The sequence below is a fragment of the Mytilus trossulus genome, chromosome 13 (assembly GCF_036588685.1).
Source record: "Mytilus trossulus isolate FHL-02 chromosome 13, PNRI_Mtr1.1.1.hap1, whole genome shotgun sequence".
NCBI classification, from domain to species: domain Eukaryota; kingdom Metazoa; phylum Mollusca; class Bivalvia; order Mytilida; family Mytilidae; genus Mytilus; species Mytilus trossulus.
Window position 1 is genome coordinate 30,618,478 of NC_086385.1, and position 6,112 is coordinate 30,624,589.

Consider the following 6,112-nt stretch of genomic DNA (forward strand, 5'->3'; position numbering starts at 1 on the left):
CACATATAGAATGGGGAGGGGTTAAACTAACCCCCCCCCCCCCCTACTTTTAGACATATGTGTAACAGTACAATATAACAAACTATAAAAATCAGTTGAAAAGGGTTTACTTAACGTACCTTATCAGATCAATTCAAAGCAGAACATATCTAATGAAAAAACAGACCTGCACTGTTCTATACATTCCACAAAATAAAAAAACTAATTAAAGCTCTGAGAGTAATCACAGTTAGTGGCATATGCTAGTAGTTCAAAGCCAATAACATCTTATAAAATTATTGTTATATATATCTTTATTCTCAATAAACCAAATACATAGGTATAGAGAAGACATGCAATTATGTACAATATTTACAACAAGACAGAGCAAACAAAATAGTTGCTAAGAAAATAACAGAAGTCCATTTTAGCCAGGAGCACATTATTAAAACATTTAAACCTGAAGCATTTGTTTGCACCTGTCCTAAGTCAGGTTTTTGATGTTTAGTGGTTGTTTGTTGATGTGGTACATGAGTGTTACTAGAATTTTATCTTTTTTATATAGATTAGACCTTTGCTTTTTCCTGTTTGAATGGTTTTACACTAGTCAATTTTAGAGCCCTTTTTAGCTTGCTGTTTGGTGTAAGTCAAGGTTGTGTGTTGAAGACTGGACTTTGACCTATAAGGGTTTAATTTTACAAATTATGACTTGGATGGAGAGTTTCCTCATTGTCACTCATACCACATCTTCTTATATTATGAATCAAATTTCGTTATTTTCATAATAGGGTAAGAAGACATTAGTAGCCAATAAAAATGAAAAATATATCAGTCAAACACAAAAATAACTCAATGGAAAAAAATAAGAACTTTCAGTGGCGTAGCTAGGTCATTTTTACGTGTACGCCCGAACCTCGGAAAAGGGCCTGACGGCCCAAGCGGTTCTAGGCCAAAGAACCTGCTGGAAGTTGATAAGCAGGGACAAGCCTCCGGAAGTTTTAGAATTATCGAGAAATGTCATAAAATTCCTGTCATTGAAAACTCATCAATAACAACATTTTTTAGATTCAAAGTAATTTATTTTTTATGTTTAATCTATTTATTGTGTTTAAAATCTATCTAGAATACAATGACGGTCTTTGGCTTAATTTGGAGTAAACGTAACGCGTCCAAACCATTTACCTTAAAATATGATTAAAGGGAGCCGTGGATAACCTTCAATCATTACCGAAGCAGTATACGTGGTCTTTCATTATAAGGATTATTTAACTTTATGAAAACAAGATGGATCAATCGAAGAAAAGTGTTCTCGACTTCTTTCGTAAAATGGTTTCATCTGAAAATTGAACCTAGCACAACGATGGCTTCTGCATATGATGTAGAAACGTTACTATATAGGTCTTACAAGTATTTGAAAGCTTGCCTCTCTGTGCAATATGTTATATAACGGTGGCCAGATCGTTTGACTTAAATGAGTAAAATCTGAAAATGAACGAAAAAAAATTGGCTTTTGAAATTGACTATGAAAAAAAAAAACACGTTAAGGAAGTTTAATTGAATTCGACGAAAGTTCAACAAAGTAACTGATATGTAATAGATTTTAACGTTAGACTGTAAGTGCAAAAAATAATCATTTTTTTTCTATAAAAAATGTGAAAACTAATCATATACAATTTCGTCATTATGCTCTGGATACTCGTTTGGGCATAAACAGTTTTTGTCCAGCTACCGTAAAATTTCACAAATGTTTGACAAAGTTATTGATATCTTAAAACTAAAACAACATAATGAACCTGCATGTATATACATAGTTATCATTTTGGCACCGCCGACAAAATTTGCAATCAAAATAGCTCACTTTCGCGATATAAATGTCAATGGCTCGACAAAAAATGAAAACCACATATCAAATCTTAGCTCATAATGAATTGCTGTAAAAAAAAATAAAGGAGCGAGAGTATAGAATTAACGGTAGATTTAGAATTTGACAGAAATAATATGATACTAATTTTCGTCACTTTTATTCGCATTTGCAAGCCATTGAAGAGAGACTTAAAAGATTGATGTACTGTTACCCAATTCTTTTATTTTTATTTATATGAAAATATTTTTTTTACCAAATTCAAGTGTACGCCCGGGCGTTTTGACGTAAACGTAGCTACGCGCATGACTTTATGAAAGGTATTGTTTATATTGCTTATGGTGTACATATATAACTTATGATTTCACAAAAAAACTTTTATCAAGCAATCGCGATCGCTGAACCATGAAAATGAGATCAAAAACAAACGACATATGGCAGATAAAAACTTCGTAACACGCCATATACATGTATGTATGCTAGGTATGAAGCCATCAGGTCTTCTTTCTTCATAGATATAAAGCTTAGAACATGTACTAGTAGTTTACCACGCCATCGTCGCAGGATAGTACTCCCTATGGCTAATAAACTATATAGCTGTCGTAGCAGGTGAAATACAAAAATAAACTTGAAATAAAAAAACACGATACCAATAACATGCAAACTCCAAACAAATAGTTTCGAAAGCACAAAATAAAAATACAATTAAGTACTAAGCACCTAAGCATTTCAAATTTGATGCGAGAGTTGCAATCTTTTTTTCCGACGTAGTCGGTATAGTTTCGGTTTGTGCACTTTGAACTTATGGACGCTTCACTATGGCAACAAACTACGGATGCTCGAAAATCCTTTCTGTGATTGAACAAAATGCTGTCATGGTGGGTGATTTGGTTGTGTTTGAAAAAACGTCTCGAAAATTATATCGTGATGGAAAGCAAGTGAAAAACTATAAATATTTGAACTAGATCTTACAAAGATTTATATTTTTATTAAAATAATTGTTTCTCCAATAGCTCTTGCTTCCATGAGTATGATGACAGCTGTTTATTCGGGACAATTATATAATTTTAATGTTAACTTTGTTGTACGAACGTACATGACTTTTAGAACGCACCTACTGCGCATGTGAGATTTCCACGGGGGTATTGGTGAATGTAAACAGAAACATACTACTTATACTATCAATAGTTTCTAGCTTTGTTAACCATCAATTAAGTTTAATGTAAACAGTAGTAAATGTATATTTGTTTCTTTTTATTTGCACTAGATTTTTTGACAAATAATTTTTTTAGGTGTCATCACATTATAACCAGACTTAGTAAAGAATTTCTTGTAGTTACATTCAGAAGGAGATTTTATTAAAGATGTTCTGCATCATTAAGTCATTGTGCTTCATAAGGTTATCGAAATGATAGTTTCAAAAATATACTCAAATTTAAATACGTCGGATATCTTTTTTTAAAGATAGTTCTTGTTTTAACTCAAAATCACCAACTTGAAACAGTTTTCTTTCTAGAATACATTTTCGAAGGAATTTCAACCGAAAAATTTAATTTCCCAGTTTCAAAACCAAAATGGCAAACGTATTTTTCAGAGGTTATCCAGTTTATTTTGTTCGCTCAACTTTCCAACATGTTCTAAAACAGCTATGTATTATACTCTGTGAGAAGTATCAACAGAACAATACCAAAAAAGGAAACGAACAACAGAAAAATTAGTCTTCCCATTTATCAGAAATTTCTGTATGTAGACTGCCACGCCGGACGAAATATCATATCAAGATATCAATGTTGTATGCTCACTCTTAATTTTTTATTGGACAAGAGAAGCAAGAGTAACAGTGTGTCACTGAAAATGTATATCGTCCAGAATATGCATGTAATATTTTCCACTGTGCGTTAGAAGCAATCAGACAGATGCAGGGTATGGCGGCGCAGTTTAACCTTAGAAATCCAGCACATTGAAATCAGATTCGTTTACCGAATTTAAAGAAGTTCCGTATTCGGCAGAGATAGTTTTTAACTGTACTTTTGTGATTTTTGTTCCAACACCCAGTACAAAAACATGTTCGTTGTTACATGCAGAAAGTAGCAAAAAGTAAAACCACAAAAATACTGAACTTGGAGAAAAATCAATTCGGAAAGTCCATAATCACATGGCAAAATCAAATAACAAAACGATTCAAAAACGAATGGACAAGAACTGATATATTCCTGACTTGGTACAGGCATTTTCAAATGTAGAAAATGGTGGATTAAACCTGGTTTTATAGCGCTAACCCTCTCACTTGTATGACAGTCGCATTAAATTCCGTTATATTTACATTGATGATGGTTCAATGCAGTCGCTAAAAAATTTCACTAGTAATATGAATAAATACCGACTTATATTACTTATTTTACGAGAATCAATATATTCACATAAATCATTTAATTAAAAACAAATACATTGATCATTTTATCCATTTGTTGCCTATCTAAACAATAAACATGTGTCTATTGTTAACCCATGTTTTTGCATCTCCATAAAAGTGATACACATTGTATGAAATGTATACATTTTTATGAGGGTGTGGTTGTGGGTTACAGAATTGAGAATGATGGATAAAAAATATGAAGAAAAGAAAAAATAAATGTGAAAAAATAAGGATAGAGATGAATGAGGTGCCGTAACAATATAAGGTATAGAGAATAATGGGCAAAAAGTATTTTTTTTGGTTTTCGAGAAAAAAACGGGCTAAAATCTAAAAGATACAGACAGACATCGGACAGACCCTCTTCCACACCCTCGTATATGCACAATTGTATTACTAGACAATCTAAATTTCAATTTCCCGTATAAATGTCATTTTAATCAATAGAATGAGATGTTGAAATCCTGAAATGTATGTGTCTGTATAGGCAATATTGATCATATTGAAACAATTATACTATTTAAATTCTAGAATTATATATGTTTTAAATATATTTAAAAAAACGAACGGCCATGGCTGACTTAATGAATATTTGATAAAAGTACACAATTTTTTTGGTACAAAATCATCCAAATATATCAATCGTTATCGATTCATCGCAACTGCATGATAGATGTTTATTTGCATGGTGTTTGTTATATTAACGTCCAGTGACAAATATTTCATTTGTATTCCATTGGAAAAGAGAAATATGTGAAATGCACTAGCTGCATTTATATACAGCAACATACGACCTGTACCAAACCCTTGCGGGTTATCGCTAAAGGAAAGCCCTATTCCAATCAAACAATAGATAAAAAAAAAAGCCGTAATGTATTTATGAAATAAAACGTAGGCTGTCCATTTTCAATTTCAATATTAGAATAGAAAGCTACATTGTAGTTGTATTTGTTACATTGTAGTTGTATTTGATTCATTGTAGTCTGATGTGTACTAGTAACTATGTAGTTAAATGTGATACTATGTAGTTAAATGTGCTACTATGTAGTCGAATGTGTAGTTGAATTTGTTGTTACAATGAAGTTGGATTTGTTAAGGAGTTAAATGAAGTGTTATATTCCCATCATCCAAAATTTGGTACACATACTGACTCGCATATGAATCTCTCCGACCAAAAATGTTTTAGGGAAAATCTTCGGCTGTTGGTACCGGCTATACATAAAACAAAGGTATTGTAGCCCTGCAGCAAAACTGTGGCACAATCCAGCCCCGTTTCCACTTTCCTTTAAAAAAATTTTTTATTAAAAATGTCAACACACTACTTCCATCTATAAGACTATCTTATAACTTAATCTTTTTTTCCCGTTTAATTGTGATGGAGTATATGATTAAGGATAATTATATCAAATACATAAGGAAAGGTCAAATTTCGAACGGCCAAATGGGCCAATGAACTTTGACAACGTCCGCACTGTGTAAATATTAGTGACCAACACATCCAATGACTGTGTGACATCCGTAATTACCAAATATGTACTCATTGCATAAGGTCATGCATGTTTTTTCTGTATATGAAATCTACTTATAAATGTATACAGCGGATGATGTTACAGCGTAAAAATATATGATTGGTATAAATCCGAAAATATGTAATATATTTTCGAAGTACTCCTTAAGTACTAGTATAACCCATATAGAAGTCTAATTTCTCGTGCACTGTCTTATATGTTGTTCATTAAACTGTGATACATGTATACGTAGAAGTTATCGTGGTTTGATATTTCGTTGATTATGTAGTCTAATTTCTATTCACGTGAGACGTGTCTCAGCTGATTATGTCATTTGGAAATATTTTTTTT